This window comes from Trematomus bernacchii, unplaced genomic scaffold (assembly GCF_902827165.1).
Source record: "Trematomus bernacchii unplaced genomic scaffold, fTreBer1.1, whole genome shotgun sequence".
Taxonomy (NCBI): domain Eukaryota; kingdom Metazoa; phylum Chordata; class Actinopteri; order Perciformes; family Nototheniidae; genus Trematomus; species Trematomus bernacchii.
Window position 1 is genome coordinate 5,840,614 of NW_022987477.1, and position 24,227 is coordinate 5,864,840.

Sequence of the window (24,227 nt, forward strand, 5' to 3'; positions counted from 1 at the left end):
AGAAGAATGTCACACAGCAAAGAACCAGTTTATCTTTCAGATAAAGCTGAATGAAAAACTCGAGAGGACGCAATCACGTTGTGAGCGATGACAGAGAACAAACTACAGCAGATGGTGAGTTTATTTTCAAAAGAAATTCTCAACCGAAGTAAAGGCTAATGACCCCTGACGGCCCAAAAGCTCAGATACAACCTACGTGTTTATCTTAATCAGGAAGTAGTGATTTACTGCAGGTTGTACACGGTTGTACACACGTGGTGGCAGAGGGTGGATGGTAAATCAGGAATTGCATCTGACTTGTTTATTTGTCTACGTCAGTGGCGTCGCCTGGCCTGGGCATCCGGGGCTTTAGCCCCGAATGTTTTTTCTGTAGCCCCGGACAATTCTCCCTCAATAATATAATACATTAACCGTGCTTTACGTGAACCTCATCATGACACAAGAGAGGACGGCAACACTGTAATTTCCCGTGTTCAGTGAATGCAACAGAGGCATGACACCAGACCAATCAGAGAGTTGCATGGAAATAAACGTGTGCTTGTGTCATTCAAGCTCGGCTCTGTGTGTGTGTGGCAATAGCGCATTTAGTGTGATAGAGAGAGAGAGAGGGACCGCTGCCAGCAGGGACCTGTTGTTAGCATCTGGTTAGCTAGCTGCACTAACGGACATAAGGAGCTGTTTGTTCCACAACAAGCTGGAGGAGAGTCCTCTCCTCTCAGACTGAGAGACTCAGGTGAGCTAAAGGACTCTCTGAGTGTTTAGATACTTAACTTTAGTCTAAGTTATCTCAGTGGGTCTCAAACTGTTTGGTCACAAATTATTCAAAAGATTATTTCCGGCACACCTTCATATGATCATTATAGTTATAAAAAAAACAAGAGAATAAAGGAAAAACAGTTATGAAATACTATATGGCAGTAAAACAAGAATAGAGTTTAAAAGGGGAGTGATTAGTAAAATATCCATAAAGAAAAAGTACATCTGTTTACAGTTCTGTTTCATATGGGTGCTGAGAGAGGTATCCATAGATCTCTTCATTTTGCTCTCAAAGTGCACCAGATTGATGCTTTTAACTTCAATATTTAAAAAAAAATCTTCCCGGGGGAGCATCCCCCCGGACCCCCCTAGAGGAGGTGAGGTCTGCCCCCCACTCATAAAAAATACCACTTTACCCCTGCCTATATGCCGTGAGCTGATTATCGAGCCTTTATTGTAACAGTCGCGGGTGTACTGTGTGTGTGCGTGTGGGGAGTGTTGCAGTAAAAAATGCCACTAGTGCCGCCGCCACTGTGGGCTAAGCCCCGAATGTTTTCAGGCCCAGGCGACGCCCCTGGTCTACGTCTTAAAATATTCAGTGATATTTTTCTTTTGTTTTCAACAATACTGTTGGACAGAATTCATTAACCTGTTGCGTCAGCATTTTTGGTCAAAATTCAAAAATTCTTAACCAATGTATACACTGAATGTGTAATATATCTTAAAAAACACAGCATTAGTTACACTCAGTCAGAAAAACAGAAAATAATGTATTTAAACTAACTAAAATTCAATACAAAAAACTAATCAAAGAGAAAATGCATTACTTTGAATTAAATACCAAAGTAAAATATACAATTACTCAAAAGAAATATTAAAATATAATAATAAAACAAAGAGTTAAAGCACATATGAACACATAAAAAAGCATTCAGTAACTTTAAAGTAATGCTATCTTTAAACTGAGTCATTAAATGTTTTGTCTGCAGTTAAATGTCTACAGAAAGTGCTCTAATATAAATTCTGGTGCCGGTCCAAGAGTAAGTAATACAAATGTAAAATCAATTCTGCAATGTAAAGGAAGCCAACTCCCATTATTTCCATTAAAAGCTGGCAGCTGAAGTGTGAACCAGCATTAAAAGATACAATCCTGCAGACGTTTGGCATGCAGTCTTCCTGTTTTTACCTGAATGCATCTAAAGGCGTGCGGTTAATATGAAACGTCTTCTGTAATTGGATCTTGCTGCGCCTTGTTAATGTGTGTTTACGTGACGAAATCCTGCAGCAAGGACATAAAGGTTGTCGCAATTTATTTTTAGCAAGAGGGCCAAAGCTCAAAGTACAGCAGAGGAAAGACTTTTATCGAGTCGTACCAATTGTTTTTCAAAAAAGGGTCACTCTACATGCAACCTTTTAAATGTACTACAAGGAGGGAAGCTGGTTTGTTTTATGCATGGATCCCTGACCTGTATTCGGGTGGCAAAGAGAAACAGGTAATCACATCTAAGCTTTAACAACAGAGCAAATCTCTCAAAATGTAGAAGCTTAAAACAGCATTTAAAGACATGTTTGCATGTCAAATTCCCTTTTTAGGATTATTGATTTCCAAATTATTTATAGCTAGAGGGATAATAGGGATTATCTTTTGGCTAAGGGACTAACATGAGCATACAGTGGCAGCTCTAGAAAACTGTCATTAAAACATTTGGATAATGTCTGAAAGGAATAAGAAACATTTCTAAAAGTGATACGACATTGATTGAAATGACAGATGAAGTCACCTGATGTGTGGAATATCTGTAGTTTAAAGGTCACCTATTATGCAAAATCCACTTGTTCAGGTCTTTTATACATCAACATGGTCCCCTCTGTGCAAAGAGATTCTGAAAGTTTCAGGAAAAAAGATTCACTCTCTTTTTGTCCTGATCATTCTTTATAAAAGCCTGTCAGAGCTGATCAGATTTTGGCCACTTTATGATGTCATACATACAGTTTGTTTGGCTTGTGTAACCATTAGCCAATCACCAACCAAGGTAACCCCCCCCCCCCCCCCCCAGAGTTGTACGGGGCGTGGTTTGCAATTCGCCCAGCCAATCAGAACTGGGGCACTTTTTTCCCCCAGGAAAGTACCATCTCTCAGCAGGCACTAAAAATGGGGGTAAAAGTTCCCGAGATTAAGTGCTCTTTTTGGTGTGAACGCGACATAAGGGGTACTAACGGAACTAAACGCGAAAAGTACGGTGAAAAGTACTCCGGTGTGAACGCGGCTAATGTGTTCTTTTTAACCAAATATCTCTCAGAGGGGCGTGGGGAGTGGCTCCTTATTTTCATCTAAAGTAACAGACAGAGAATCAGCACTTTTGAAACAGGGCTGAAACAGAGGGGATTATGGGATGCTGCAATGACCTGTTTGGTATTTCGAGCCAAACACTTCAGAGACAGGTTTTGTATATATCTGAGACCTATTATATATTGATGAAAAACGGTATAATAGGGGACCTTTAAGTGGCAGATTAGTTTAGACTTTAGCTCAAAGCAAACTTTATCTGCAGCAGTGTGTGCATGTTCCTGCTGTTATTCTGCTGACTTGCAGACAAAAGTTGAGTATTTTTACATTCGGCTAGTTCTATACTTCATCTTCCTCACACTGAACTCCACCTCCGTGTGCTGTGCCTCCCTTTCAGGTGTTTTGTTGGTGCGGACATGGAGCTGTGTGCTGAGCAAGTTGCAGCGTCTGCAGCCAGCAGGAGCTCCGAGAGGCTCAGCATGCGCACATTCAGCCTCCAACCCCCCCCCGCATCGTGAGGACACGCACGCACACACGCACGCACGCACGCACACACACACACACACACAGCTGACCTCACCTCTGCACTGAAGACTCACTTATAATGCTGTCAGGCTCAGATTGCTGATAAGATAAGGAAGACTTTGTTTTTGTCTTGTGGAAAATTATTGTGCAACAGTTGCAGAAAATAAAAAGTAAGAAAAAGGTGAAAATATAACATATCATATATCAATAAGGTGCAAAGGCAACATGTATAACTTATTTAGTTTATAAAATCTAATCCCCAGTAATCACATTTAACCTTTGAATGACTTTAATCCATTGTCAATGCACTTATTTTCAAATATAAAAAAAAAAAAACCTGCAGTTGATCCCAAGGTAATTTGTTCAGGAGCATTTGCTTTACTCTTTATTTACTACTGTACCCTGTTCTGTGCATTGTGAATTGACACTACACCACTGAAGAAAGGAGGAAAATATACTTATAACAGTTTCATATGTAGCCTTTGTTGTTCTGGAATTACCCGCTTATTTCGTTTTGTTAAACATTAGATGAATATTGTTTATACCTGAGATATTATCTTTGATTATTTCAGTGACAGAAGGAGCAGCATGGAGGACTTTGCGGGATTTGTTTACCTGCCCATAAAACGGCACCAAGAGATCATGAACTTAACGTTCAGTCTGCAGCCTGCAGTGGAGAAGTAAGAGCTCTAATATACATGTGATTAGAGAAGAAAAAACATTGCTTAGCTTAGCAAGTAACAAATATATTACATGTATAATAAATTCATGTTTGTAAGTGTGTTTTTATTGCAGAGCAGATATCACGTACTGACCTTTAAATGTAATTTCAGAGCTGTGTGTGTGAGGACCCGCAGTAAGGACAAGAATCCTTGTTTCTAGAGTCTCTCAATCTCACAGTAAGTTCACTTTTTATTTCTCATGCTACACCATGATGCTGTTATTGATTGGTGTATAAATAATGAAATATATTCCAAAGGTGATGATGCTGTCAGGATGAAGGAATCCTTGAAGTTGAGCCACTGAGACTCTTTATTCCAGTTAAAGCGACTTGCAGCCGACACAAAAATCCAAACTGCGATTTTTGCACTGAAATTGTTGTCATGTCTGAATCTTTGCACATATTATTTTAGTGTTTATGTATAATCTTATTTGTGTATGTTGCCGATCATGACGCTAACACAAGGATAAAGTGGTTAGTTGATATTGGTAAATGTCATAGAACAGTAGGTTCATCCAGTAATGTCTCGTTTATCTTCCTGTGTGGAATTATATAAATGATGTCTTTGATCGTAAAGAAAAAGATAATACTGGTGAAATTAGTTCTATATTTTAGGCTAAAAAGCTTTTATGTTACTGGCAAGGGAACACTTCAAGTCGTGCACAGTAGACACATTGGACATTTAGAAAATACAAATGATAAAATAATTAAATTGCAGATCATTAAAATAAACAGTCAGAACATGATCCAGGCAGCTGTTATACTTCACAGCAAAATATCAGCAAAAAGTCATTGGGAAATAAATAAACACTATTAAACCAGTTTATTTTTCCAGACCACATTTTCAAATTGTACTTAACTGTCATGTTGTTGATCTGCAATTAGTTTTATATAAAATATTGGTGAAATGCAACGACCCTAAAGTACACCGTTACACTGAGAAATTAAATAATTATTTTTGTACAGAACAAAACAATCCCTCATTAATTTAAATAAATATATGTTAAGATCAAATAAATAGCTGCATTTTACAGCCTTTGTCATTTCAAATTCATTTGTATTTTGCCTTTTTAATCTGATCACCAAACAGATACCATTTAATACATAAACATACGTTATTAGTTTATTTTGTATACCTGTATACTGTTTGGGTTTATGAGTTGAGCAATAATCTGACATAACAAGAAAAACAGCAATACAGAACATTGGGTTTATATATTAGGGCAAATCGGTGAATATTAAATAATACATTTTGAAGGCTTTGGTGAGAAATACAGAAACTACAAATCCTGGAAAACCTGGAAAACATGTGATTTTTTTTTGTCCTGGAAAAGTTCCGTTAAATGAAAATATTTACCAAATAGTTCCTGAATAAGCTGCATAATGTACCATTTATACAACCCTGTATTTTGGTATGAATGTTGTATTGGTGGTGGTCCCTGTGGGATTGAAACTGTAACTGTGCATCACAAGGTTATGTTTTTAGTGCCTTCTTCTTTGTATTTCACAATGTTTCTACAATAAAGTTGTAAATATAATTTGAATCATGATGTCTTTGTTTGTGTGAAACTATGTGTTTTATTGCAAAATAATTTTCTGGCATTTACAAAAACTATTATCACCTTTAAATGTGATGAGGTGATTATGTGCAATTCAGAGAAAAATATCGAATTGTTTTATTTCATTAGCAGATTCAAATTAATAAAACAAAATATGATCAATAAATAAATAATAATATATTTGTATAAATTAATATTCATTTTTATGAATCAACATGAGCTATCCAGCAGTAATAAAGTTAATAAAAGTAGCTTAACATACATGCATCAATACATATGATAAAATATGTATTATTATGCATGGTTTTGGTACTTAAAGTGTGTTTTCATGTTTATAATGTAATGACTTGTCTAAAAAGTAAATGCAGGACTGGTTCTTATTATACATCCATGGGTAACACAGGCTAGGTGCTAATGCTAATGCTGTAACCGCACATTAAAAACCGTAGAAGAAGAAAAAGCATCCTCCGTGCTTTAAGTGAATCCATCTTTTTATACCGGTAAGTACGGTTCAGAAAGCTAGCCAGAGTTCAACTAAAGTTTATTTTTCCTTTCTCTTTATCTATGTGTGTGTATCGTGATAACTTAACTTGCATTTGTTTGTGGAAAGAGTTCGTAACCTGTTAGCTGTCTCTCTCTCTGTAATTTATGCCCTGACAGGAACGTCTGACAACACAGAGCCGGATAAAGTTGGTTACGCCCAAATATTTAATTCTACGTTTTAAATATTAGTTAGAAGTAGACAACACAGAATCATTTAAAAACAATTTAAAGAAAATGGCAATTGTTGATAAAGAAATAGTTTAGTTTGATATGTTTTTGAAGTTATGGTTTCACTGTTAGGCTCTGTTTCCCGCCTTGTAAGCTTACATGACAAGAGCAACATAATGTGTTTTTAAATCTGTTTTTCTTATATACTTTTCTTTTTAATGAGCCATAAGGGTTTGTTTATCCTTTTTTATTTGAATTTCTTCCAAAAAAAATGGTTATCATTACAGAAAACATTGTAATCCCCACTCAAACAAGCAGAACAGTAATATATAATGTACATGCATCTTGTTTATTTCTCAGATTTCTACATTAAACATCACATCTACTGCACTGGTACACACTTTACCTGGATTCACATACCTGCAGTTTATATTGAACCTTTTTATCCTGTCAAAATTCACCTAATTACATTAGGTATCATTATTTTATTCTTGTATATAAACGTCTGCACTATTTTTTGTGTCTGATCATTACATTGTTGTTGCATGAGAGAACAAATAATTACGTTTCCACTGACTTTGTTTTAAGAATTCGATAAATAAATACTTTTAAAACATTTACTAGCCTAAATAAGTCAGTTTAGATCAGACCAGTTCTTTAAATATGTCCTGAAGTTGGTACTTGCCTGATAGATGTTTAATGTGTTGCAGGTTGCAGTACCGCTGTCCTCCAGCAGGAGGCAGAACAACCTCACACACCTGATGTTTGTCTCCTCTCTCCGGTGAGTAAACTTAATGTATTCTTTGTCTTTAAAACTACCTGCCTTTCCTCCTTACTGTTATACATGACACTACCATACGGATAATTACAATTGTTTGTATTTGGTTTCATTTGCGCTCTATATATTTAGACCTTTTTTTACAACTTCATATTGCAGACGCTGATCAACATTTCCCCCCTGATAAATAATGTTTTATTTTGTTGATTTACTTTTGGTTATCCATAGAGCCACCTCAAATGACTCATGAATGAACATTAGCAATATTCAACAATTATGATATGACACTTGCCACTTAAAAGCATTTCTCACCAGAAGAAGTAGAACTGCAAAGCGATAGGGAGAAGTGTGGTTTCAAACTAAAAGTACCAAAAGAAGTAATGGAAACAACATTTTTTTGAAAAGATCATTGAAAATGGTGCAATAGTTTACCAAAATGTACCAAAGAATCATCTGAGAGCAACAATTGCCACACAATTTGGTTTCTAAAATAAATGAACCTTTGGTAAAAAGGTAGGTGTTATAAGGGATATGTTTTCATGTATACTTGCTTAAAGGTAGGGTAGGTAAGTTTGAGAAACCGGCTCGAGATCGCTAGAATTTGAAAATACACAACCGGAGAAAATCTGCCACTTCCTTATAGAGCCCCTCCTCCAACACACACGAACGCACACATGACCAATGAGGGCACGAGATAAGTTTGTGCACAGATGGAAGGCTGACAGGCAGGTAGGCCATCCAGTTATGTTAGCCGGGCCGGCTAAAATGATTGGTCGTGCTTTTTACAGTACTACGGCTTCCACAGATGACATTTTTTTATGGATTTTTTGTCAAAGCACTTAAGATATTCATTGCTATCGGGATGTTAAGAGCATTCCATGGAATATAACAAAAAGTGTATCTCGAGCCGGTTTCTCAAATGTATGTTTTGCTGTCACTGTGCACTTTTGACAGAGAGAACATAATATTAAAAAAAAACGTTTGCACATGCACGCTCCACAGAGGTCAAAGGTCACTAGTCAAATATTTTTTTACTTGTCACCTACAAAAGAAGGCTGTGCGCTTATCGCACATTTACATTTTTGGACATAATGGGATCGTTAAAATAATGTGTGCCTTTGCTGATAATGCTTGATTGAGCCACATTACATTTTCTTTTTTCTTTTTAATATTTTATTTATGCTCTTATCTTTAACCTTGGTTTTGATGTTCAACATACATAAAGGTTTGCATACCTATCCTCTCTTATCTATAATGAAAGGAGCTTCATAGGATTTTTAATTAAAAAAATGTAGACTTAGAAAACAACATTGTTTTTCAATATTCACAATATACAAATAGGTCGAGGTGTTGACAAAGAAACAGAAAACAACACAATACACAAAAGGCATAAGATATAAAATATTTAATAATCAAATAAAATAACTTAATCAAAGGGCCATGGCTGTTAATGTGAGTCATAGTTTCCTATCATACAGAACCGTTTTGTTTCATTCTTATTTTTCAAGTGCCAGCGCGATGACAAACGGGATTTAGGGCGCAACCTCGCGATACTTCCCACCTCTCTCTCCCCCTCTCGTTCGCTCGGCGGGATGATGGGAGTCCGGCCGGTAAGCCCGCTGAAACGCAGCTCAACACCCTCTGAGGGCAAAACTTCCACTTTTTCCTCCTCAATGAAATTCCCCAAAAAACAAGAAAAATAAATGAAAGGCAACAGCTGGACACGAGAAGGGGACTTTTATTTTGGAGGCGAGTTTTCTTCTTGTTAATTATCACACCTGAGAAGAAATTAAAAAAGAAATCCCTGAGGTGAAGGCTTTTAAAAAGAGGGGGATAAAGAAAGCTGGAGCAGCTCCCGGAGGATAACAGCGGCTAAAGTTGTGGAGATGCCGGAGGAGGAAGCGGAGCAGGCGGAGTGATCAGTCCGGTGCGCACCCTCCTCTCCCCAGCTCCACGGAGCGCCACAGTCCGCTAACCTGCCACTGGTGGAGGGACTCTCCAACTCCTCAGGACCCTCATCATCACTCTTGGATGTAAAACAACAAATCTTCATCTTATTCTTCATCCAAGAGATTTTTATCCAAACACTTTTTTTTCAAATTTTCTGGCTCCGTGCGGAGTTTTTGGCTCATGGATCCGCCGCTGTGCGCCTCCTCCCCGGATGGGATCTGGCAACAGTGAGCGGGGCGCGGCGGAGCAGTGATGGAGTGAAAACGAGATTTAAAAAAAACGCACGAACCCGCAGTTTTTAACGCAGGAGTTTCACATGTGAGTACATGCGTTTTATTTGTTATATAGCTGCTTTAGGGTTTAGGGTGTTATGTGGGGTGAACTCTGACCTTTTTTAAGAAGCAGTTGTGTGGAAAACACCTGCGACACTCCGCAAAAATCACTAATGTCAACGAGAAGTTTAAGTTTTATCCTTCAAAAAGATACACATAGGGGAGCCTTTATCCGTTTGTCACCAAATGTTGGCTTGTTTATAGTCTAAATGGGGATACAAGTAGATTTAAAATGTCTCAATCTCGGATTTCTGCACATATAATGATAGAAATGGTTCATTTTCACCAGAAAACTCCACACACCACACTTTAAAGCACATTTCTCTCTTCTTCCTGTCCCTGTTTTGAGCCACTTTTGCCCTCCAGAGACCCAGTTACCTTTTGTATCCATGCAACCTTTTATGTGCAGTGCTGAGCCGAGCCATGCCACCTCTTTCCATTAATTAACCCGGACTGTTTGTGTAAGAGGAGATGCGTTTGGGGCTGTAGTTGCTGCAGGTTGTTATGTTACTGCAATATTCCTGTAATATTTCCTCAAGTGCGTCAGTGGTAGTCCTTGTAGTTTTATAACATTTACTTGTTTGACAGTATTGGATTGCTTTGTAATATTCCTCTGGTGGCTTTGCACACTTAATGCATTAGTATTATTTGTTTCTCTATTGCAAAGTCGCATCCTCCTATCAGCGTGTTTGTGTTTTTTATTATGCAAACGTTCAAGTGACCTTAGTATCATGACCCTCTATTATGTCTACTTCCTGTCACTATAATATTTGTAGGCCATTGAGGAACTATCAGCTTTGGGTTTTATAGTGGGTTTCCGATTGCATTAATCTCTTAAAATATTTCTGTTCTGTTAATTTTTGGCACTTGACAGTGTTTTTTTTGTGAGAGTTGTGGGGAATATCTCTTAAAATTCAATTAAAGACTAAATACTGTATGTGTCATATACTTTGGTTTGTATGATGCACTGTGTTGCTCCGCTTGGATTTTCTGCATCAGAGGAGGCTTGTGATGTTAACATTTAGCTAAAAGAGACTGTTGGTGTGGAATGATCTTAATGTCTGCTGATTTCTTCACAATGCAATACTTACATTTCATTATTCCTTTTGTGAAGGGTTTGAGAAAAGAAAAATAGAGCATAAACGTAAAAAAACAGACCGAATAACAGTTAGACCTGCATCTTCTCAAACATGTTTGGCTGAAAATACAAAAATAGTTAAAGGCTCCTTTTTAAATCTTATAACCTGATTGCAGGGACTCTCAGGTGAACGTTTATTGAAAAAAGAAATCAAAAAGTGCGGTTGAAAAACTGTAAGTTTGCTCCCGTAATTGAAAAAAGAGAGATACATTTGCTCCATTTCTCAGGCGCCTTTGGTTGCAGCCTGTAAGAGGGGAGATCAGGGAGTGGGTAGGAGGCAAGGTAGGACACAAGGAAAAAAGGAACGGAGGACATGAGGATGAATGGCAATAGAGGGAAGGAAGAAAGGATGTGGTAGATCAGAGACGATGCTTCTTCCTGTGCAGCATCCATGACCCTCATTTCTTTGAATAAATGGCTTGTTTTCCTCCTGTTTAGAAGGTTTTTGTCAAATAAGAGACGTAAATGTGTTGAAAGATTGACACAACAAAGACGCAAAGCTCACTGTAACATATCCGACTCACCTTCAATTTGAAACAACTCCGCAGGAGGTGAGCAGCGCTGCATATGCTTTGATGTATTGGGAATGAAAGGCGGTGAATGTTTAAACAGCCAATATGAAGAATCTGCTGTCACTCAAAGATTTGTATATCATTTATTACAAACTTTAGTAATGCGCCAGTGAATCCGGGAATGTTTAAAGATTCCTTAATTTAGCAAGATTTTAAGACAAATTGATGTGCATGATTGCATATCCGTGGGTGAAACATTTTAGCACAGTATGCATATAAATCATTTGGATTTGAGCTGGTAAACCGGTTTTCCCCCCCAAAATGAGAGGGAAGTGAGTTTGGACTTTTGACTACTGCATTCATATTTAAGGTATTTGGGTTTACAATCAAATCATTGCGTTAAAAGGCATTGTGTTAAAAGGCATTGAGTTTCCCCCACCAAAAAAAAGGACATTAAGGTGGTCTTTGCAAACAACATATTGCGTCAATATTTACGTTAATTCATAGGTGGTGACCTCTAGTGGCTGTAGTAATTAAAACGGGAAAAAAGAGGAAGCCCTGCAGGAACCCAAAAGTCAACGTTCACTTTCTAACAAACATTACTTGCATACGCAGCAAGCTTACTTATTGTAGTCTAAACTATGATTGTTTACTAAACTTAACCAAGTTATTAAGATTCAATTAAAAACATAGACAACTTTTTCCCAACATTCTCCCGCCGCTGTTACTGTCCAACCAGTTTTTTGTAACCAAACAACCTTTTCTGTCGCTTAGTAAAACATGTTGCCTAGTCTGAAGAGCTTTCATGGAAGGAGACTCCAAATTAATGCAGCATTGTGTTACTACAGCAAACGAGTAGGACACACTTTTTCTCTAGAATATTTCAATGGAAATTCAGCATTTTTCAGTTGGGAAGTATGGCACATAGAGCCACTGTGACCTGCGTTTCACTGTGACTTCAGCAGCTGAACATCTTATTCCTCCAGCCTCCTGCAGCGTTATTAAGCTGTGTGTCAGTGTGAGTTGGTACACTCTTTGATTAAAGGTGCAACACATTTTTTAACAGTGTGTGTGTGTGTGTGTGTGTATGTGTGGAGCAGTGATTTCAGGCTGTAGCTGTTTCAACACCGCCCTGCTGCAACAGGTGTCCCGCAGCACCGCCTGCCTCGCATGCGTTACATTTATTTGTGTGTGCGTGTTGTGTAGAGCTGAAAGCCCCACACAGTGTTGTGCTGTTTGTTCAGTGTGTGAGCAGCAGCCTGACCTTTGCTGCGCGGCGCTGAGACAACATGAGCTGCTGTGTGACGGACGAGGAACATCCGTCCTCCAGCTTTTTATCTGCAACCTTTGTGAAGCAGAGTCTGAAACCTGAGAGTGAAATCCTCCTGAGAGCGTGCAATCCGTGTTTGCTTCACATTCATTTGTTTTCGTGTGTCTTCAGTTTGATTTCATGGCTATTAACTCTAATGAAAGACTCAAACATTCGTGCCATATCCTGGCAAATGTGACAAGAGCTTGTGACGGGAACATTATTGTCCCTTTTTGAAAACAAGAACTTTTCAAGGTATTCTTTATAGATCGACTTCACCTGCGTCTCCCTGAACTAAGGGTTACATGTCATTCTTTTGTCTCCAGACATAGAATAGTTCATCACTGTCAACTATATAATTAAGTTCCTTTCATCTAACTCGCATTCTCAATTACATTTAAGGGAAAAAACCATGTTAACATTAAACGCAAGAACAAGACTGCAATAAAATGCTGCATTTATGTTGCGTGTCACTTCTGTAGATGTTTGTAACTCCTAATATACTCTTGTCTAGTTTAATCTACAGCAATGCATCACATTTGACAAGATAATCAAACGTTAGATTTGTTTCGTGTATTCCTCACAGACATTGTTCACATTTTTTGGAAAGTTTTCATCCATGTTTTACATATTTTTAGGACATTGTTTATCAGAAAACTGCTCGATTTTCAGTTTTGTGACGATCCCTTATCGGAACCCTGTTTTTTCCACAAATGTTCCAATATTTTGGGGATATTCTTTTTGGCTTGTTGATATGATTACATTTTTTACAATATTTTTCATGATATTTGCAACTAGTCTTATCAGATATTTTACAAACGTTTATTTTGGGCATTTTTGGAAATGTTTCTACATATTTTCCACTTTTTTCATACATTTTTTCCTGATAATCTTTGTATATTTATCTCAGTTAAAGACTCATATGAAGAAGTCAATCATAAACATTCAAAATCATCTGGACAGACATGGTTGACAGTGACAAACTGAAGAGTAACTAAAGCTGCAAAGTTGCAAGGTTTCCCTCTGAAATTTAGTGGTATAGAAGTATAAAGTATAAAGTATCATGAAATGACAGAAAGCCCAGTGATCTGCTTTAATCTGTGATCCTCTCCCCGAGCGCTGACACTTTAATTATCTGTTATTCCTCCTCTGTTAGTGACGCCTTCATTCCTCCCTTCAACTGCTTCACTGCTAAAATCTGAAGAAACGTTAGTCAGCACAGTGTCCAAGTGAAGTTAGAAGGGAAGATTTCACCTCTTTGTGCTCAAATTGATTCACTGAATTTAAAGAAATAGATCTGTCTTGTTAACTTTGATCAAAAAGGTACAATTCACGTTCATTTAGAGGAACACGCACTGTTCTTCTTTCTTCCTCCTTCTTTATTCCTCCTTTCTCCTCCTTTCTTCTTCCTAATGATAATTTCAAATCATCTTAGGCTCGTTTACATCTTAATAAAGGTTTCATAACAACCTGAACTTTATCAGCTGACGAAGACAATGTGGCATAGAAGGTGTCGTTTCTTGGAAATGAGTAATGCAGCATGAAAGGATCATACACAAATACTTACTGAATAATATTCTTAGTAGACTAAGAACTAAACGACAATAAGTCGATCAAAATGTGGCATGCTTAGATATTTAAGCACTTAATAGTAACGGCATAATATTACATTATTATTTATAATAGAGTTAGTATAAATAGTTCTGAAGGTACTCTCAAAAAAGTGATGTACACGGCTGTCCTTGGCTTAAAAGAGTTTTGTCACAAATAATCGTGCCAAAGCATCTCACCAGCAGTTCAGAGATGTTCATACGTTTTTGAAAAGTAGATCAGCATTAATAAAGCATAACAAATGACTAAATACATTTCTGTTGACTAACAAACCAAAAAAACACAACTACTACTTACTCAGAAATACATTCAAATAGTACTTTTCTGAATGGAAGTAAACGGTATTACTTCTTAAAATCCCGCTGTGTACTTGTAGCCCAGTTATATCAATTATTTTGGCAAAAGTATAAATATATTTTTGGACTGTGTTTTAAAAGAAAAAGCAGCTGCAGCCGTGAGTCACATGAAAGAAAATACTAGAGAGCAGCATGTGTCAGCTTTAATGGAGCTCTGACAGCCATCAGTGTTAGAAAGTGAGTTTTCAAAGAAACATAAAGCAGAAAGCTGCAGACTGAACTCTTAGGAAAAGATGCAATTCTTATTATGAGCACAAACAAAACGTATCGGGATGCAAAACAGTGACGGGAAGAAAAGCCAGAGGATATTCAATGTATCTTTATTTTGTTATTTTGGTAATCTTAATCAAAATGAGTTGTTGCTGCTCTTTGTTTTTATTGAAGCCTCTTTTTCATATGCGTCACACCTTCAAACTCCTGCTGAAGTAGGATTTCTGTTCATGCATGAGATGAGGAGATGAATCAAAACAGTGAAATCATGGCATCCATGAAAAGTTTCAGTCTGGCTTCAAACCTATGCACAGTACTGAAACAGCCCTTTTAAGAGTTTTTAATGATCTGCTCCTAGCCGCCAACTCAGGTAGCCCAGCTGTCCTGGTGCTGTTAGACCTGACAGCTGCCTTTGACACTGTGGACCATAGCATCCTGTTGTCACGGCTTGAACAGTCCGCAGGCATCACAGGCTCTGCCCTTGCATGGTTCAGGTCCTACCTGACAGACCGTAGCTTCTTCTAGGTGCCTTCTCCTCTGCTAAAGCCCCTCTTACCTGTGGGGTTCCCCAAGGCTCTATCCTGGGCCCCATCCTCTTTTTACTGTACATACTGCCCCTAGGTTCAATTCTCACTAAACACAATATTCCCTTCCACTGCTACGCCGACGATGTACAGATCTATCTGCCTCTCAAAGCAAATGTCAAACACTCACTTCAGCAGTTGATGGACTGCTTGATAGAGATACAATCCTGGCTGAGCAAAAACTTCCTTAACCTCAACGAGAGCAAGACTGAGGTCATCTTTTTTGGACCCCAACCTCCAGCCTCTCCGGTTGATATTCTGGGCTCTCTCAATGAAAACATCCTCCCCTCTGTCATGAACCTTGGAGTGACCTTCACTAGCACTTTTGAATTCGATAAGCAGGTCAGCACCGTAGTCAAATCCTGCTTTTTTAAAATAAGACTATTGGCCAAGACCAAGTCGTTTTTATCTTTTAAAGACCTACTGTAGAAAGTGTTATTAACGCCTTTGTTACCTCAAGACTGCACTACTGCAAAGCTCTGTATGTGTGTATAGATCAGGCCTCAATTAGACGTCTGCAGCTAGTCCAGAACGCAGCTGCACGTCTTCTGACTGGCCACAAAAAGCGTGACACATCATCCCAATTCTGGCCTCACTACACTGGCTTCCAATTCGGTTCCGAATTGATTTTAAAATCCTTTTATTTGTTTTCAAAGCCCTAAATGGGCTGGCTCCAGCTTATTTAGCAGAACTCATCCATCGCTACACCCCAACAAGAGCTTTAAGGTCGGCTGACCAGCTGCTGCTGGTAGTGCCCAAGACCAGGCTCAAAACCCGAGGGCACCGAGCCTTCGCAGCAGCTGGCCCCAGGCTCTGGAACACTCTGCCCCTACATGTGAGGTCGGCCGAGACACTAGGGGTTTTTAAATCCTCACTAAAGACTCACTTCTTCTCTCTGGCCTTCTAGTCAGAGCGGAGCACGACACCTGACTATTCCCTGTGTTTTTGTTTTTTACATTTCTGTAAATTATTGTCTTTTATTGTGATTGTAGTAATGTGTTTTTATTACATGTACAACACTTTGGCTCGACCAAAAATTGCTTTTAAATGTGCTATATAAATAAAACTTGTTTTGATTTGATTTTGATTTGAAATCCTTTAGAAAAATATGTTTTTATTTAGGCACAGGGTCATGTTTCCTCCATTTGTCAGGCTCAAATGCACCATCATTTGTATTATTAGTGGGTAAAAATGACATAATCACAAAACTTTATTTTGTTTTGTTTTGTTTTCTCAACATTTAGATTTGCATTGTCAATGTTTTGGCTTTATTCTCTTTTGGACTTAATTCTTGACACTGTAACTTTATTCCTTTCTTTTTGACTCTGTTCTTGACATTTCGTCTTTGTTCTCAACATTCCAACTTTATTCGAAAAGCCAAACCGTACGAAATCTTTCTAATTTTGCTCCTTTTTTCTGCCCCTAATACTCTATGTTCCTGTGTTTCTCACCTCCCAACACCTCGTGCAGCAGTGGGCCTGCAGGTCAGAGGTCAGAGGTCACTGTGTGATGTCTTTAGTTGTGTGATGGAGAGGTGTTGTGGATTTTTCGGCGCCTTGCAGCAAAAGCATCTGATTTATCTCCACCCGCTCGCTGTCCACTTCTCCTCAAGTGTCTGGGAGCATAAATCAAACGCACATCGGGTCACCCACATGCCTCCATGTGTGTGTGTGGAGCAATGTGTGTGTAAAGGAGAAGGTGGTGACAGAATATTCCTCCATCTTTTCATTAGGGAGTGTGTGTAACTATGTTAGTGTCTGTGTGTTAGTGTGTGTGTGTTTTATTGCCTCAGAGGTGCAGAGTTATCAATCACACTCTTTGGATGTGTCTGCTTCCTAATCATCACAAAATCATCGAATTGTAGAAACTCACACTCCACACACACACCTTTTGATTTCACCCCCCCCCCCCCCCCCTGTAACCATAGCAATAGAAACAACCATAGCGACCTGAGTCAGACCCCGGTGCAGTCTGATTACAGTAGAGACTTTGGGGTTTTTCAATCACTTCTAAATCTTGTTTCCTCTCTCTGTTATTCCCTCTGTAATACTATGAACTTGAATTAATTCTTACAACAACTTTGGAACACAAACCATAGAGAGAAAAACACATTTAGTTTAAAGATTAAATTACACATGATATTGAGAGGTTATGCCCCCTTTTCTGAAATACCTAAATTGTTATTACATTTTTGGTTTTTTAAAATCTATTTTTAGAAACATTTTTGTTTTAAGTTGCCACTCAGTGTCGGAAAATGCACAAAGAATTCCCAAAAAATGTTAGGATCCTTGTTAATCTTGCTATGCTCTTTCTGTTTTTAAAGCAAATAACAGCTGACCTTGGAGACTCTCATGATTTATCAAGGACACTCCTCCACACCTGCTGCTTCTTCTTTGTCTTCTGGTTCCTTGTCTTCTTCTCTTCCTGCTTCCTTCCAGTCAAAAACCCTTACATTAATTGAATTATTATTATAAACTTAAACCGAGATTTCGAGCCATAATAAATCTTCCACCTGTGGTGCATTCAGGTGCTTCTCAGGTGTTTCTCAGATTTTAAATCCCTTCACTCAGTTTTCAAAATGGCCCTCTTTTATACAACGGACTGTTGATAGTTTTATGATCCTCCAACCCTCAGCTGCTCTTTAACTGTTCCTACAAAAGCTGCAGGGATGCTACCACAAAATACTCAACAATGCTCAACAAATGTACCTTTTTCAATGTGGCGTATAACATCTATTTAATCAGATTTTCTGGTTATTAAAGGTTTTTGTTTTTGTGTTTGCTGCTTGATTCTAACGCACTTGTTGCTGCAAGTAAATGAGTTTAATACATTTTCTGAAACCAATGAATGTGTAAAAGTCAGTCAGGAAACATTTAAAGGAAGGATGGTTTCACCGAATGGAGATAAGTTGAAGTGAATCATTTTGGTGGGTTTTGGTTTCAGTTTATTATTGGTAGTTTACGTTTTTTGTTGAAACAGCTGATTAAAAGTTTTTGTTTTAAGATGGCAACCATTGTTTAAAAGGTATTTTGATGAACATTTGACGGTTTTTAGAGGAACTTCTTGTTGTCCTCACTTTTTAAATGGCTCTACTATCTGTAAATATACATAATATATCTGGCCGTAGAGTGCACTATGGTACATAAAGGGAAACATAACAAGGACATCGATAACAATCAAATCCTATATTGATGGCACGATAAAAACTCTAATGTCGGACTCCATCCTTTACTTTCCCCTCTCTCCATTTGACCTTTCTGTTTGCACAACATATCAAAGCACTTATGTTTATTATCTGGAGGAGATGCAGGAAGAGCAATAACTATAAAGCCGTCATGAATAAAAAGCGGCTCGTGATTAGTGTCTGCGTCTGAGATTATATTTTAAGGTATCGGAGGGGGATCAGTTGCCAGTAATGCGGGTGATTGGTACTTTGGTATTTTGAAGCTCCTGTTTTTTTTCTGGAGGTGTCTCAGCAGACTGGCGCCGGTCTCGTTTTGTCCGAGGTCGATCAGTTTTCTCCTGGCTGTCTCTCCGATCATCATTCAGAGGTTTCCAGAGAACTTCAGGTGATTGAAAACTGCAAAATGCTGCCGGAATAAGTACTGAACCCTGAAATGAGTCAGCATTTTAGCATTGCCGGCCCCTTCGTCTGGCCAAGTCAATGGTTGTTTGAATGTGTTTTCCATTAAAAGCCTGAAATAAGCTATGTGGTCAACACAAGCTGAAGAGATTTAACGTTTTGTTTTATAAGATAAAATCCGTCAGTAAATACTCCACTGGTTTGCAACAAGTGTCTTAATAGGACTGCTGCTCAATAAGACCTTTAGCTCAGCAGTGGTCACATTTAAACATTAAATAACATGATTAGCCTATACAATAGGATGTCCTATAAAGATGTTCCCATCAATTGGTAGTCTCAATAATCAGGAGAAAAACTAAGAATCAACAACAACCTCTCTGGTCAGAGGCCTTTAACATAAAAAAAAAACCCAGTAAAAAACACATTTTAATCAAAAAGAATATTAAAGCTATTGCACATTTGTGTCAATCGACAATTGTAAAGACAGAAAATGAAGTCAAAACAATTTAAGATTTTCTTTAATAGGGCATTTAAAAAAATAAAGTAATAATATTCATTCTAAGGCATTCTAATAATATTCATTCTAAGGAAATGAAAGCCACAATAATAAGGGTTAATATAAAAAAAACACACTTTGTAGGCTCAATATGTCGGCACATGTTAAAACCAACCAACCAAACAAAAACATTTTAAAACGACAGATAAATGCGGTAGCTGTTCATTAGTTGTCCTTGTTGGTGGTAATGAACAGCCTTTAGCAGGTGTGTGTGATGTGTTTGTGTTTGTGTAATAACGGGGTCGTCTTGGGGTCGTGGTCGGGGTCGAGGTTAAGTTAGCTGCTCGTCCCTCAGGACCAGAATAAGCTGCTGCTGGTTCATAGCAACAAAAATCATTAGCATTTATTGATCGTAGCTAACATGCTAGCCACAGCTGCCATGTCGGACAGGGAACACATACACACACATCTGGAGGGAAATCGTGAAGCTAATGCACTAGCACTTAGTATACAGTAGTGTGGCTTATTAAAAACAGTTAGTAAGTTGCAGGATTCTTGCTGTTCTGTGTAAAAGTATTATCTGAAATGATCTTAAATTGAATTAACATTGACAAAGTACATTTAAATGCCCTTACAGAAATATATAATACTCTATCATGACATAATAGAGACTAAAAATACATTTTTCACAAGGACAACTTTTAATTTGATACGTTAAGTACCTGATCACACTTCTGTACTTCTACTTTAGTAATTTTACAATCAACGTATTTGTATTTTTACGGATAAGGATGAGAGGACTTCTACAAACTTGTATGAACTGTAGTAAACATTTTCTTTGAGCTTTTTTTATCCAATCCAAAATGCTGAAACCAAAAGCAATGTTTCCCTTTTTTGAGGCCAAGGTTTTTTTAACATCAGACGAGTTTATCCTTCAACATGAATCCGTGTGATGTGAGAGTTGCTGAATTTGTGGAGGATTTGCTGCTTTGCCACCGAGGCAGGAAACAGTGCAGAGGAGAGCAGGATTCAATGACCCGTTGAGATAAAACTCTTTAAAACTCTTCTTTTTAAAGAGACTTTGCTAAACTTAGTCCTCATGTGCACAGGTATCTTTTAAAACATGTCTAAACGCGTTACCATCCACATGAAAACAGATGAGATCTTGCACAATGCATGTTTTGGTCCAACATTTTTGTTGTTTTTGTGCACATTTGTGTTCCTCTCGGAGCGAGCAGTTTTGAGTCTCTCAAAAACAGACGACTTCAGAAGATGATCAGAGATAATGAACTAAGAGAGAGAAAGATCAATGACGGACTGCCATGTTCATCAGCATGTGATAGACAAGGCCAGTGTGTGTGTTTGTGTGTGTGTGTGTGTGTTAGTTATAAGGTGTCCTTGGGCTGGTGTGCGGCTTCATCTGTTTACTGGTTTAACAGCAGACAGGAAACAGTCAGTCAGACGAGGCTGCGTCCTGCACATCATCCATCAGCTCCCCTACACACTCCTGACATGGCCTTGTATCACTGCAGTGTGTGTTTGGTGTATGTGCGTGTTTGGTGTGTGTGCATCCAAGGAAAAGGAAAACACTGTTACTTACGCTATGCTGGCTAAGGCTTAATCTTTGATGGTTTACTTTTTTTTATGTCATCAATGTGAACCTCTGATCATTACGTTTTATGTGTCGCATGCAACTGTTCATTAATTAAACGTGTTCTGACCATCCATATGAAAACAATTCGATTAATTTAACCATTTGTCAGGTTGTATTTTCAGTGTTGTCAATGCTTGTTTCCCACGTCACAAGAATTGTAGAACCGCGTTTCCTTCGTATGGAAATATTAAGTAAAAGTGGCCAGAGAATTAGAGGTTAGAAGAGTCTGTTGGGTTTCTCCTCTGGTTTGTTGTTCTACTGGATTCCTTCTACCTCCTTTGGTCCAAGGGACTTGTTGATCTATCTTTATCTGTACTACACCTCCTTTTCCAGTGTGCCACGTTGGCTTTTTTTGTTGGTTTCACAGTTATTTTTTTAATAACTATTATTATCTTTTTTACTTGTCTGTCCCTTTCGTATGTCCATCCCATTTAGTAATGCAATATCTCAGGAAAGCCTTGGGCAAAGTCTCTTCAAATTTGGCCAGCACTTCAACTAGGACCCAAGAACGAGCTGATTGACATTTGGTGGTTACAAGTAAATGTCAGTGACCTCACAGAAAACCCTTTTGGGCGTAACTCAATAAATCATATGATAATTACGACTATTGCTCACAGATGTCTAATAGGAAACATTAATGAAGTTAATGACATTCTGGACAGAGGCAAAGGCTTACAACTGTAATTCTTGTTTGGTTCTTAAGAACTTCCAGTAATTACTTCCTACTTCCAACATCATTTTAAAGCAGGAAGCATAAAGAACGAAGAAATCTGCCTTGGCTAGAGGCCGTTGGGACATGTGAGTCGGAAAAACTGCAAACGAGACCGCGTTAGTGTCGCTTGTGAAACCGAAATTGGTTTGTTACTTAACTCGAGTATTTAGGCGAAGTGACAGCAATTTGGTAGTTATTTAAACCCAAAATACAATCTTTTGCTACACCTCACTGAGAGCTTTTGTTGCCTAAACCTAACCAAGAAGTTTCCTGTGAAGACGGACGCTCATTTTAAAAAGACTGCATGCATGTAAGAAGCTTAAATCAACACGTGTTGCTAGACATTTATCGGAGAAGGAATATCGTTTTCTTGATATATCTGACTTTTTGTAGAGGACCCTTTTTAGTATGAGGACTAAAAGCTTAATTTTTTAAAGTTTGGTAGAATATAAGACCTAATAACAACTTTAAATTGCAGCAAGAATGTTATACAATTCTTGGAGTCCAACTTTACTGTTTCATTTTATTAATATTAATATATCAATTCAACCAAAAATGCTTCATGTGATTAAAAACAAAATATAAAATGTAAGTAAAAATCCAGACAAAACAGGAGATTAGAATCCAAACACGGGCAGAATGTTGACAGAGAGAGACTAATAGAAACTGATTTAATCAGCCACAAGGGACGACAGGGAGAGGAACAAGAGAACAGCATGAAACACACACACACACACACGGAAGGAATAACAGAATTGAAGAGACAAGGTGGGGAGGAGAGAGACTCAACTAGGATAAATCTAACTGGGTCGCTGTGTGTTTGTGCGTGTGTTTGTGTGTGTGTGTGTGTGTGTGTGTGTGTGTATGTGTGTGTGTGTGTGTGTGTGTGTGTGTGTGTGTGTGCGTTTGTGAACAGACAGGCAGAATCAATAGAAAGCCTATTAAGCTGATCAGTGTCATGCCAGGTTTGTGATGAGAGCAGAGTAAAAAAACACACACACACACACACACACACACACACACACACACACACACTTGCTGTTACTTACTTACTTACTTACTTACATCTTATACTATATATTTTACTTGATCAACTACGTGTTGTGCAGAAAATGTTTTGCAAGCCTTCATTAAGAAATGTATACAGACGTTTCTTCTCAGCATTAAGCTTCTACAGTTGGTCATTTTTCCTTGTCGGAAAGGCCCTCAGGAAATCCACTCTTCTTAGTCTATTTTGTAAGAGTATATACAACTTTGTAAGAAAAAACTAATATAAAAACCACCGCTTGACTTCTTAAACTGAAAAACTCAGTGAAGTATACTAAAATACTATCCTTTGATACATATTTTAGGTTCTTGTCCTTTAGAATGTCGGCAACATATTGTAAGTAAATATTGTACTTTTTACTCCACTACATTTATTTGACAACTTTACATTATCCTGAAATTAGATATTATGCGCTATTAGTACCTTTTTCGTTTATGCTTAGACCTTTGCACCTTTACTTAAGTCAAATATCGTATGCAAACTTTTAATTGTAGGAGAGTATTAGTACACTCTAATTAAATTGAACACTATTGCCTCTACTTGCATACAGTATTAGAACAGAGGTAATTTAGAAGATCCTGCTCCTGCCATAGTTCTGTAGTACATTGTTGTTGTTGTTATTGTTGTATGTTGCAGTAGTATTTAAATGTTTCTCATAGAAAAGGTTATTATACAGTTGTGGGTTACCATGGGTTACCTGAAGTTACCAAAAGGACCACTATATTTCATGTCTATCTGTCAGAAATTAACAAAATATCAAGTTCCCTAAATCTCTGAATACTTTTATTTCACTTCCTTTACTTTCTTTACTTCCTTCACCTTCTTCACTTCCTTTGCTTCCTTTACTTCCTTTACTTCTTTGACTTTCTTCACTTCCTTTACTTCCTCTCTCTCCAGTCAGTCAGACTGTGACGGCTGCAGTCCATTTACAGCCTTTTCCACTATCTGCTGCACAACTAGAGCAGAATGACTGGTGTGTGTGTGTGTGTGTGTGCACGTGCAAGTGTTTGAGTGGGAGTGTGTGTGTGTGAGCACGCGTGACGAAGCTATAACAGGGTGATGAGCTCGCTTGTCTGACCTCCTTTGGTGCTAAATTAAAATGAACCTGAATATTGATGCCTAATGAAGGTGTGTGTGTGTGTGTATGTGTGTGTGTATGTGTGTGTGCGAGACTGAGCAATGACGAGGCTTAAAGCTGGCCTCTCTGGGAGATTACCTCCATATGAGTTTAAAATAAGAGGACACACATATTAGATTGCATGTTTTAATGTATTGGATTGCAGAGTTTATGTTTAGACACATACATACAAATCTTTCACATAAGCACACATGCAGTGGAGTTTTTAGACTCATAGATCTAATAATTTTATAAACTTTTTAGCTTGAAAAAAATCT

At 38.0% G+C, this 24,227-nt stretch overlaps 1 protein-coding gene and 1 long non-coding RNA gene across 4 annotated transcripts in view; both read left to right on the top strand.

Annotated features, from left to right (window-relative positions):
• LOC117494766 lies at window positions 1-5,833 on the top strand. Of its 3 annotated transcripts, none has more exons than XR_004557114.1 (5): window positions 1-114; window positions 3,441-3,557; window positions 4,141-4,248; window positions 4,402-4,467; window positions 4,548-5,833. It is a non-coding gene; the product is annotated as an uncharacterized LOC117494766 (long non-coding RNA). The 3 variants fall into 3 exon arrangements; XR_004557116.1 differs by lacking the exon at window positions 1-114 and adding an exon at window positions 678-733; XR_004557115.1 differs by lacking the exon at window positions 1-114 and adding an exon at window positions 1,805-2,249.
• A 1,449-nt stretch (window positions 5,834-7,282) lies between these two features.
• LOC117498181 (sodium channel protein type 4 subunit alpha-like) overlaps window positions 7,283-24,227 on the top strand; it is a 141,850-nt gene continuing 124,905 nt past the window's right edge. Inside the window, exon 1 of the mRNA XM_034150267.1 lies at window positions 7,283-7,340. The gene's annotated coding sequence lies outside the window, so the exon portion shown is untranslated. The remainder of the gene's footprint in view (window positions 7,341-24,227) is intronic.